At 37.6% G+C, this 13,041-nt stretch overlaps 1 protein-coding gene across 33 annotated transcripts in view; it reads left to right on the top strand.

Moving 5' to 3' along the window:
- Window positions 1–13,041, top strand: part of rols (rolling pebbles) — a 605,989-nt gene that overhangs the window by 527,023 nt on the left and 65,925 nt on the right. The window lies entirely within an intron of this gene.

Raw genomic sequence — 13,041 nt, 5'->3', positions numbered from 1 at the left:
GTCAGAAGAAAAACTCTCCGGAGGAGAGAGAGAGAGAGAGAGAGAGACTGCGAAGCGAAACACGGATCTCGTGCCACTGTGCGTTCTTCTTCGTCTTCTTTGTTTCTTCTTCTTTTCCTTCCGCGTCGGGGTCTCGTCTGTCTCCCGAACTTCTCACGACCCCCGCCGACTCGGCATCACTGCCTTCCTCCCCCTCTGACCTGAAGGACCTGAAGCTCCTCCTCTCATACCACCAACAGACCAAACCCCCCTCTCCCCTCCCGCCCCCATCTTTCCCTTGGCACTGAAAGTGCGTGTGTGCCATGTTTGTGCCTCAAGTTGCTTCATTGCCTTGCACTGGCACTGGCTCCCCTCGTGTGTTTTGAGGGTCACTGGGAATCATTTAGTTTCACTTTTCGTGCATTGCACTGAATTCGACGCAGTTGAACGGTTGCTTATTTAGCTTTAGTGTTAGGGAGGCGTATTTGGGGGGCGGCGGAATATGTATGCCATATTATTGAAGGTAAGCATTTCATCAGCAATTATAATTATTGATTATTTATACATACATAGCCTATATATATATATATATATATATATACTGTGTTATATATGTATATATATAATGTATATGTATATATATATAAAGGATAAATCATTTTTTTTTTTTGAGAGAGAGAGAGAGAGAGAGTGAGAGTGAGAGTATTACTAGACGGTATGCATGACGTGAAGAAAAGGAATGTCGGGTATTCTAGTCATTTGCGGGCTTTCATCCATGACATACCATAATCTGAATAAGGGAGAATGGTACAGGAAGAGAGAGAGAGAGAGAGGATGAGGGTTAAGAAATGTAATTAAGTTAATTATTCCTACCTTTCTTTTCCACCAATGCCTTTCCCCCGTTCTTAGGCCTTTGAAGCGAGTCCGTCTCTAATCCCCGTTTCGTACTTGTCTGTAATGATCGCGGTGACGCAATGGTCTAATTTTAACCTCGGGTGGATTAGATTCTCTCTTTTTATATATAGGAGGGATTCGACATTGCTCGCATTTTTCCTCCTGCGAGGAGATCTCGCTCAGATTTCTGGGAGGGCGGGGAAGAAATTCCCAGTTTGAGAGAGGGAGTCGCGTCTAACTTCCTCCCTATCGCCCTCTCCCCCCCCTCCCCCCTCCCATTTTAGTTTATGACGTTGTAACTTTTTATTGGAAGTCGTCTTGCTTCGGACGGCCGGTCATTCGCCAGGTTGATGAAGTCGTTAGTGACATGGTCGTCGTGACATCGCGCCGTCTGGGAGTTTTTGTTTCCCCTCGTCGCCGCTTCTGTCGGAGACATCGAAACTGCCTGGCGTCTGTAGCGTCTTTCTTAGACCATGGTCTTTCCTGGCGGGGAAGTGGACACCGATGCGATGGCCACTGGCCGCCTGGCATATGGCTAGAATCAGCCGGAATGAGGCTATCAGGAGCCGTCGAGCCCACACCAGGAGCCTGGTAGCCGCGTCGTTGGGCAGCACCTGAAAACGGCTGAGGACCATCGAAATCTTTTCGCAGTCCACCGGGGTCGCTGATGATGGTTCTGTTAATAGAGGTTTATTTTCCCGTCCACCTCTAATCAGGCTGTGTCTCGCTGATGGGTATTTAAAGACGTGGGTAGCGGAATGAATTAAATTAAGGGTAAACACACCCGCCGAGTAGACCACTACGACACGGCAAAGCGATGTAAGAGTCGCTTTGGTGCCGGAGACTCCGAATGACACGCGTTGGTGTTAAGTGAACCAATGAAGACACCATTGCAAATGTTATGTCTGGGTTGCAGGACTCTCTCTCTCTCTCTCTCTCTCTCTCTCTCTCTCTCTCTCTCTCTCTCTCTCTCTCTCTCTCATAAACAGTCGCTTGTATCTAGGCCTGCATCCCCAAGACCAATAACCGTCTGGTCTCGAATCCCAGCCGCAAGATCGAACGGGCGATACCACGACCGGCGTTCTTTTTCCGTCTGTTTATCGTCGCCTTTATTCTCTTTATCTGTTTTATTGCCCTTGCCCTTTGTCACGCCACACGCGGCGCCGGAATACTCAAGGGTTCCCGATGAAGGTGTTTTTTATGTATAGCAAAGAACCGTGATGTAGGTTTTCTGAAGGGCTACTAAGAATACTTGAGAAGTTTTCAGAAAATATAATATATGATATGGTTGATATATGATGAAGGGCTTATTGCAATGTTTAAATATTATTCAGGTATGAAAAATGTTTTTTCAATAATTTGTAAAAACGATTGTCTCTGTAGTTTTTTTTTTTCAGTACCTGTGGAGTTGTTCACTTATTAAAATTTACCGGAACTGGCGAAAGCAGTGGAGATAATTTTATATATTTTTAATTGATATTTATGTCGTATTTAGTCAGCCGTTTGCCATTCAGTTGCTCGGGTAAAATGCCTTTTATAACTCTCGCAATTACTAGTTACAAAATTGGTAGGAGCCTGAGAAATTAAGTTTAGTTATTTATAATTTTTCATTTTTTTTTTTTACTGGGAGCGCCTTTTTCAGAATCGTTCTTATTTTACGTCAGCTTTAATTTAGGAGTTCCCCTTTTTGCACCTGTGTGTACCTCGACACGAACGTTCGAGTGATGGGATTCCCCTCAGCTTGATACGACGACAAGGGAAGATCTTTTTCGACCCCTCAAGATACTCTGGTCTTCCCACTCGATCTGATTACGCCTTCCTCTTCCTTGTTGCCGAGGCTTGGCCGAGAGAGAGAGAGAGAGAGAGAGAGAGAGAGAGAGAGAGAGAGAGAGAGAGAGAGAGAGAAGGCCCAAGGGGGTCTGTCTCTAACGCTGGAGAAATAGGAAAACAAACCCTGGCCATGCCAACTAGAATTCTGTTCCTGGTTCTCTCTCTCTCTCTCTCTCTCTCTCTCTCTCTCTCTGGGGATGCTAGCCTGACGGCTTCATGGAAGTTCTAAGGATGTATGTACCTACGCGGTCTGGTTTTTCATTGTGGTACTGACAAACGCAATGTTGCTGAACTTAGCTGATGCAATGACGTAAAGCGTGGAAATTTCTCATTATATATATATCCATATATATATATATATATATATATATATATATATATATATATATATATATATATATATATATGGGTGTTAATATATGTAAACATATATAAATAAATTTCTGACTCATCGGGGCCGAACCCAGGTCTTTCAATTGAAAGGAAAGGCCGCTACCAACTGAACCACGCAAGTCATTAAGGAAATTGGAACTTAAGTACATGCCTTACTCCTCTGTGACCTAACTGTGCAACTCGTGCTTCTTTTGAGAAGTATTTTGGTGCCGTGGTATTTATAAAGGGCCGATTTGATCTACGTTTTAAATATAGCCTCGGATATTTGTCAGCATCTTCGATGTGGATTCTGTTAGACCTAAGAGCAAACGGAATCCCTTTCATCTCTCCTTTTAGAAAGGGCGAGGTGAGCTAGAATCTAGAAATAGATTCCATGTGCGAGGAAAAAACATAGAGCTAAGACCCACAGACGTTAGACGTAGTCCATCGGCGTTTGCTTCTGTTGGGAAAGGATGGTTATTCTTCGCCGGATATATTTTTTCATAATTTGATTTTTTTTTTCACCGGATATAATTTTCGTATTTTTCTTTGATAAAAATTTTTCACGGGATATATTTTTTCATGTTTTGATGATTTTTTCCGCCTAATATAATTTTCATATTTTTCTTTGATAAAAAAAAAAAAGTTATTTTTTATTTTTTCCACCGGATATATTTTTCATATTTTATTTTGATTGGAAAAAGCGAGATATATATTTTTGATATTGTAATGATTTTTTCCACGGGGATAATTTTCTTATTTTAATTTAAAAAAAGTGTTGCTCAGGTAGACGTAAAATTGAAATTAAAGCACTTAATGTAATATAAATAGTTTTTTTTTTACTTGAGCTTTATTTTTTAAGATTTTATTTTCAGGGAAAAAGGAGACCCCAGATTTACCATAAGTAAAAATCAGTTGGGTATTAGCTTTAAGAAATTATATACTTGAAATCTCTTTGTGACATCAAGCGCAGGTATATTAGTTATGACTATTGAGAGATAATCTTTTAGATTAACAGATAAAAGAAATTTAAATTAAAGTAATAAATGATAATGTTATAAACAACACTGGTGAAAGAAAATATCCAAATATGGAGTGTGTTTGTATGTGAGAGAGAGGGAGAGAGATTATGACATGGAAAGATGACCTTTCTAGATTAATAAAAAAGGAAGGTAAAATTAAAGAATGAAATGGTAATATTGTTTAAACAACCTTAGTAAAGAAAATATCCAGATATGGTTTTGAGTGTGTGTGAGAGAGAGAGAGAGAGAGAGAGAGAGAGAGAGAGAGAGAGAGAGAGAGAGACAGACTGACTGACTTGCTTGAAAAGGTTGCGCCCATGACGAGAGCGAGAAGTCTTGATTCTCTCACGAATATTTATAGGAGCAACCTCGGTCGTTGCTGTTGCCAATTTCATGCTGATATGGTTGCTGAACGTGTTGATTGCTCTGTTGCCGTTGCTTCGTTGCACCTGGTTTTTTGCCGGTAACGTTTTATGATGTTGGTTTTCATCGAAGAGAGTTTGAGAGTTTCCTGTTGTAGTTGTCTTGCAGAGATAAAGGAAAATAAAGCCGTAAGTTGGATAGTCTGACCTGGAATTTTTACTTATGTAAGCATAGAATTTTCTTATATTACCTAAAAGGTACAGTTGATTCTGTACAGTTTAATTAGTCAAGTTTTATTTTATTTGCGATTAAAGTATTTTGGTTAATTTTTTTTTTATCAACGGAAGGGGTCTTTTTTTCAGTTAGAGCAGAACTTTTATTCTGTTCATTTTAAGAAGTTATATTTTATAATTCTGTGCATTTGAAATGATTTTGATAATATTTAATTTAGTTTAAAAAAAAAATAGGTTTTTTTTTTCAACCCGCGTGGAAAAGATGTTGGTCACTGATTCTTCAGTGTATTTGGCATAAGACTTAAGTAGCATTTAATGCATTTATTAGGTATACAGCGTTAGGACATTCATTTATGTAAAATAAATCCTGCATTTGGAGTAAGTTTGACGCAGCCATAAAGATAAAACACGAATGAAATAACCATAGTAAGTGAATAAACTCCATAAAGTAAACATTATTAGGTAATAAATAATTCATCGACGATAGTCTTAATAGTTTCTAGGGAGCAACTAACCACTTTACGAAATTAGCTCATTCACTCTGAAGGATGAACGAACCATTTCACATTATTCCTGAATGGAATATTTCTCCTGATAACCAATAAGAACTCGCCGTTTGTCAGGGCACCGTCGTTAGAGTCAAGGGAAGGTAATAAAAATTAAATGGTCATGGAGAAGAAGGTTTGGGTAATTTTATCTCCTATGGGCCTGACCGGAAATACCCAGCAAGTCGTGAGGGGCTTGTATGCCTTTAGATACATGCCCTAGAGAAACCACCCCCCCCGCCAAGAAATCCCGTAGATACATACCGTCATGCCCTCAATGGCATGCCCAAAATACATAGCCAAGAGACGACCCTACCCGCCATATAGAGATGGACATGTTAATGGCCGTAAATGGCCTTTAAATATTTATAGGAATGATAACAGTTGTTCGTTTCAGTTTTAACCGTTACACAAACGATTATTATTATTATTATTATTATTATTATTATTATTATTATTATTATTATTATTATTCATAAAAAAAAAAATCTCATAACCGCGTGAGTCACTAAAATGGTGAAGAAATCCACATTGGTGTAAGAGTAAATATATACTAAAAATATATATATACATATATACTGTATACATACAAAACGTTTTTATATATTTTTAACATATGTTTATATATATATATATATTTCTTATATTATTATTATTATTATTATTATTATTATTATTATTATTATTATTATTATTCGTTTTGTATTTATTTTTAATATATATTTACACTTACCATTGTGGATTTCTTCACCACCATTATTATTATTATTATTATTATTATTATTATTATTATTATTATTATTATTCGTTTTGTATTTATTTTTTATATATTTACACTTACCATTGTGGATTTCTTCACATTATTATTATTATTATTATTTTCTTTATTATTATTATTATTATTGTTCTTGTTCTTGTTCTTGTTCTTGTTGTTTCTAATATTTTTCCACGGACACCTAAAACCCAAAACACGCAAAATTTAAAAACATATATGTATATGATTCAAACGCCACCTTTCCTCCTCCTCTCCCCCCACAACCTTCCTTTCCATATTGCACCATGAGTTCAAGCCTTATTTTAGACAGACGTTGATGCAGTGTGACAGGGCCGGTTGCGAAGCAGGAGCCTGGTGGCGTCATCACATTTCCTATAGGGACTGCTGCCTGCTGCCTGCTGTCTGCTGTCTCTGTCTGCTGTTTTTCCCTCTGCTTTGTGCTCTGTAAATCTCTTCAGTTCTGTGTAGAGTTTAGCCTTCGCCTTTTAGCTTCTTTTTTATTATTATTATTATTATTATTATTATTATTATTATTATTATTATTATTATTATTATTAAAAGGGGTTGGGTGTTAAGTATTTTTGGGGTAAAATGTCCCCTGTCCTACCGATGTTTAGAAGGCACCCATCCAAGCACTGACCAGACTCAACGTTGTTTAGCTCCTCTGAACAGACGACGAGTGGTATTATTATTATTATTATTATTATTATTATTATTATTATTATTATTATTATTCACAGTTTGCACACATTCATCTCCAACAAACCAAAGCGTCATTAGACTGCCAAATAATGTTCCATTAAATTGCCAAATGATCTTCCGCTAGATATAATATCCCTATTAATAAGTGAAAATTTCAGAGCCCTTATAAGTTAAGTAAAAATAAGTAAGCAAATATATGTGCAGTCCAAACAGCTGTTTGGATTGCTGTGAATCAGCGACCAACCATTTTATTTCCTAGTTATAATTTTAGTTCAGTGGACCTTTCCTGGTCTTTATGTATCTTGTATCAAAGTATACCGAGTGGTAATTATGAAATGCCCTTCTGCCATCGTAGCAGTTACAAGATAACTGTTTGTCTGCAACGAGTACATTTAATGAGATGCAGCTTGCTCTGGCTTGAAGTAGTGATGGGAAATTACCATTTATTTTGCTTTTGGATCTAACTTTTTTTTATTTTTATTTTTTATTTATTTCCTGTTCCCCTGGGTGTATGGAATTAAGCCATTCATCTATAAAGGGAAATGCATTTTCTTGATTTGTTTATCGTCATCCGCGAGGATATATTTACTATGGGGAGGGGGCGGGCGAACCCATTTCCGTCCCCCCCCCGGCACTGTACCCCTTTACGCCTCTGCTCCCAAAATCACCCCCCAGTCCCCCACCCCCATAATTTCCCATTTCCCATTGGGAATGAATAATTCAGTCCCTCATAAAACTGAAATGTATTTCCATAATTTGTTCTTCATCTGTGAATAATTACTCGGAAGTTGGTGAGGGGATGATGTACCCAATTCGTGTCCTCTCCTCCTCCTCCTCCTCTTCATGATGTCAGGCACTGCAGAAAGAGTTCGTCGTCATGCACTTTTTTTTTTTCGCCCTCCCAAACTTCCTCGGGACGGATTTAGCCCCGTGTCACCTAAGGGGGTCTTTTGAATTCCCCGTAGCTCCCCCGTCGTATGTTCTCTCTCTCTCTCTCTCTCTCTCTCTCTCTCTCTCTCTCTCTCTCTCTCTGATAATGTGTGTGGTCTTTGCATATTTTTCTCTGTATGTTTAGCCCCCCTCTCTCTCTCTCTCTCTCTCTCTCTCTCTCTCTCTCTCTCTCTCTCTCTCTCTGATAATGTCTGTCTGCCCTTTGTATATTTTCTTTCTGTGTTTATCACCCTTTAGGATAGTGTTGAATGCTTCTAGCAACCTCTCTCTCTCTCTCTCTCTCTCTCTCTCTCTCTCTCTCTCTCTCTCTCTCTCTCTCTCTCTCTGATAATGTCTGTGTGGTCATTGTATATTTTCTCTCTTATGTTTAGCACCTTTTAGGATAGTATTGAATGCTTCTAGCAATCTCTCTCTCTCTCTCTCTCTCTCTCTCTCTCTCTCTCTCTCTCTCTCTCTCTCTCTCTCTCGTTAATGCTTCACCGCCTCAAAAGAAGTACTGTACCTTGGCACTCACTCACAAGGTCTTGTCGTTGCCGCTGCAAATGTTCGCTTTTTCTCGTATTTTGAGTCCCAGAAACAGTCACCTGTTTCAGTGTTTATTATATTTTTGAAGAGAATAAGCAGATAAAGGAAGGGAATTCATTAAACATCTAAATTTATTAATACGTAAACAGTAATGTATGTCAGTAACTGTATGGATACTTAGCAACGATGTGCGTCGGAAAACATAGGAATTAAATGACCACTAGTGTTCCGAAGCTGTTTTCAGCTTTCGAGTTTTTGCCAAAGCTATATATTAACATTTGAAGACCTTTGCTATTGGGCGCAATTTTTTTTTTTTTTTTTTTTTTGTGGGCCATGATCCGTTTGTTTTCTGTCGTTGGAATCCTTTATTTTTTTTTTCACTCAGTTGTTTTTCATCCTGTAGTATTTTATTTTTTGAAACTCGCTCACAAAAGAGTTAAAGTTACGACGTAGATTACTACTTTTTAAGTTAGTTCAAATGCAGTCGTCAGTCTATCTTTCAGAGCAGTTTATATATTTTTATATTTTAGAAAATTGTAGAAAGCAATACTTAATCATATTTGTTTTTTCAAACTTATATGTATGAAGGAACTTGGGTTAATTATCTAATTTATTATAAAAGTTTTGATTGTTTTATCTTCTAGCCTGGAAACTGTGGGATACTTCGTGTGATTTATCGTAAATCTGCACTTTAGTAGTATGCTGTATTCAGCAATATGCTGAATTTCATATGAAAATAACTTGCCTTGATGTCATTGCGTCTTTAGTATCACGGGGAAATACCCGTGGTTGGTTTGTGTTCGTTATCTAATCAGTCCTTTATTTTTATCTTGTCTTGTCCGTATCTGAAACTGCCCTTGCTTCGCCGTTTATTTGACTTGGCAAATAAAACACTCGCACCTCCATTTGCTACCTTTTGATGTCGCCCGATTGAAAATAGTCCTCTGAAGTCTTTTGACAAATAAAGAAAACATGATAAAAAAAATTATTCTCACCACCGTGAACCTATGCTGATGAGAGAGAGAGAGAGAGAGAGAGAGAGAGAGAGAGAGAGAGAGAGTATTTTTAGTGCCCTGGCCTCGGCTTGTATCTGAGACTTGCAGCTCCCCAGGGAAGAAAATTGGCGACAGGTAGTGAGTGATTTATAAGTTTTTTCACTTTTTTTATCTTCGTAATTGCGAATGACCACCACAGCAAATTGGGAAAGGTCCTTGTGGTTTTTCACTGTGTTGTTAGTTGCAATAACCTGCAACTGAAATAAGGTTTTATGGGGGTTAAATCTTGTAAGTTTTTGATAAATCTCATGAAATGTTAGTGTGATTTTTTGACTGAGCTATGCAACTTGGCACATTGTAACCGCTCTTAGTATTTTAGTGATTGAAACCACTCCGCATTTGAGTGCACTTGTTGAGTAATCGAACTCTTCATTTGTTACGTACATCAAGTTTTAAATTGTAATACCACTGACTTATACACCACATACATACCTACTTACACACACACACACTATATATATATATATATATATATATATATATATATATATATATATATATATATATATATATATATATATATATATACATACATACATACGTGTATATATGTGTGTGCATATATGTAAGTAGGTATGTCTTGTTTCATGTATTCTTTTAACTCCGGGAATTGTTGAATTTCTCTCTCTCTCTCTCTCTCTCTCTCTCTCTCTCTCTCTCTCTCTCTCTCTCTGATGAGGTGGTAAGCTTGTTAAGGTTCGTGCTCAAGTGAACTTTAGAATTTAAGGCAACCTTCTTTCTTTCTTTCTAGTATGTCTCTGTAGGTGTAAGGTAGATAGGTATAGGTAAGGGGAGGTAGGGGGACTTTCAAGTCTCTCTCCCGGATGACTTCTGAGTCTTGTGCCAGTCAATTAAAGCCGTGCAAAAGCGGAAATAAAAAGAGAGAGTCGGACTTGCCGGGCAATAAGTCTGCGCAGGAATTTCGGACAAAGAGGAGAACCGGTTGGGCTAAAAGGTAAAAACGAAATTGTTCAGTTTAAAGTAAAGCGACCATTAAGGTACTCCTATACCACTGAAGTTCTCTGATAACTGCCTCGGATAGCGGCGGGTATTTTTATGGGGTGGGTCTTACTTTTGGGGGGTACTTGGAGAAATCAGTGCTCAGGTGAAAAGGTAAGAGTAACTATCTGGTTGCCGCGGCGCCCCCCGTGCCATGGGCACCCGACTTGTCCCTCTTGTCTGTTTCCATGCCCTGGGCCTCGCTCTTACTTCAGAAAGTCCCGTGGTGTGACCTACTGAATTCTGCGTTTTGATTTTTAAAAAATCCTTAAATGGTTGCAAAGCAACAGTTGGGGCTATTCCGTTCATTCATATTACAGTGTACTTTAATCTGTTGCTCCGTAGCTCCTCATTTAAACTTGTTTAGCTATTGACATGACTGTCTCTGTTCTATCTTGCTTATGAAACTCAGGTATTATGCACATTTGTGGAGTGATAGTTAAATAAGATCAAATGTGCAGTATATGGTTTTTATATAGAAAAACATAACCCTATGGTAAATGTCCATTATTTAAAAAGAGCGCCAGTGAAACTTGCAACAACCCATAGTGATTTGGAACAAAATAAGTTTCATGTTCCCAAGGCCAGCAGAGGAGGAGCAAGGATTTTCATACACTTTACAAGAGTGGGAAAATGTATATACTGTAGATGGCGTTTTAACTGAAAGTTGGAAAATAGATATGACTTATTTAACTGTAAAATGCTATTACGAACAGACATTGGAATTGTTTGCTATATTTCTTTTGGCTGATATTTTTTAATGGGCATTACTTTCTACGAAACCCAGCTGAAGAATTTAATAACCTTTATACCTTCTTCCTAGTAGAGGTGTACAGATTTATAATAATGATAATACGAAGAGAAGGGGGTTGACAGGCGATAGAGAAAGAGAGAGGGATTAAAGCGTGACAATACAAAAATTCCATTTGTTTCGGCCGGAAGACGACATATCTCTTAAAACAACCGTTTAAATATAATGGTTAATAAAATTGAAGTCGACTTCTCCTGGGGGGGTAGACAGACATCCTTCGAAGATCTGTCTACCGGAGTCATTAAACAGCCATCGTGAATTTTATTGTATGACTCTTAAGCATTCCTCACCCCCCTCCCTTCCATATATTTTATGTTTGTTTATATATTTGGTCGTAAAGTAATGGTCTTGAATCGCGTGTATGTTGGTGTCATGTTTCTCCAGTTTTACAGTATTTCATATATATATATATATATATATATATATATATATATATATATATATATATATATATATATATATATATATATATATATATATACATTTATATAATTTATATAATGTATGTATATATATAATATTAATTACTTTTACTGTAATCCAACAGCGCACTAAGAAGATAAAAGGCCTTTAAAAACTATATACATTTTGCAACTATATATTTCGGATACTTCTGTATCCCTTTTCACTGGGAACAGAATGATTGCAACTTGTGTTTAGTGTTTTATAAGGCTTTATATATATATATATATATATATATATATATATATATATATATATATATATATATATATATATATATATAATTGTTTTATAAGAAAAATAATCCCTTTTAAGTTTATACCGTCTCCTGATCTCGTTTTATTACCAACACTTTGGCAGCGAGGTAGAGATCGCAGATCCCATATCCGCTCGTAGCTGTTGTCCATAGATCCCCTCCCTCCCTAAATTTTAGTATCGTGTCGTTATCAGTTTCTGAATGCCGATTCGAGCCGTGGACGATCCCGCGGACCCGACGCATAATCGGTTTTTAATCTCTGGCGGGTTTGTGTCCGAACTCCCGTTTCTGCTAACGCGGTGTTCGTGTCGCGCGTAAATATATTAGAAGCCGCTGTTTTATTGTGTTGTATGGAGACGTTACTACAGCGTTTCGGAATGGGTCTTGGCGATTGTGGTTTCTTTTGGAGAGAGAGAGAGAGAGAGAGAGATTGGGGAAAGGGGAAGAGAAAGAGTCATGCGTGGGTATACGTACTTTGTGTAGTGCAGGTAGTGAATTTTCTTTACTGCGAAACGAAAACCTATGTATTATAGGAGAGAGAGAGAGAGAGAGAGAGAGAGAGAGAGAGAGAGAGAGAGAGAGAGAGATTGGGGAAAGGGAAAGAGTCATGCGTGGGTATACGTACTTTGTATATTGCAGGTAGTGAATTTTCTTGCCTGCAAAAAGAAGACCTATGTATTATAGCAGAGAGAGAGAGAGAGAGATTCAGTCGCTCGTGGGCAAAAGTACTTTGGGTATTGCAGGTAGTGAATTTTCTTGCATGCGAAAGGAAAACTTATATATCAGAGAGACAGAGAGAGATTCATACCATTGTAAGATGCCTCTGCAGAACTTGGAGAGAGAGAATTCTCTTGTTTAAAAGCAATTTGTTTTATTACTTTTTTGTGAAAGGGGGAGATAAATGACCTTACCTTCTGGTAAAAATCGAAAATTATTATCATTATTATTATATCGAGATATGCTGGGTATATATATTACATTTTCAAGGCTTCGATGATAATCATGGAATATTTTGGAGAAAAATTATTGCAATTAGTTGTTCTTTATTTTTGAAATTATTTTTATATTAAGAGAATTGTATCAAAAAGCCATAATTATTGTTGTCGTCTAATCTCCTTATTTATTATCTCTCCGTCCAGTCTCGCTGAAAATCACGAGAATAAACAAGTGTTGAATAACTTATCTTTTGCTGTGCCGCTTGAAGCCACCAGTCTGAGAATGCTTGGCTTTCCCTTGTGTACCTATTTTGTACTCGAGATGAAATATA

This window comes from Macrobrachium rosenbergii, chromosome 54 (assembly GCF_040412425.1).
Source record: "Macrobrachium rosenbergii isolate ZJJX-2024 chromosome 54, ASM4041242v1, whole genome shotgun sequence".
NCBI lineage: Eukaryota > Metazoa > Arthropoda > Malacostraca > Decapoda > Palaemonidae > Macrobrachium > Macrobrachium rosenbergii.
This window is presented reverse-complemented; position numbering and strand designations above follow the sequence as displayed.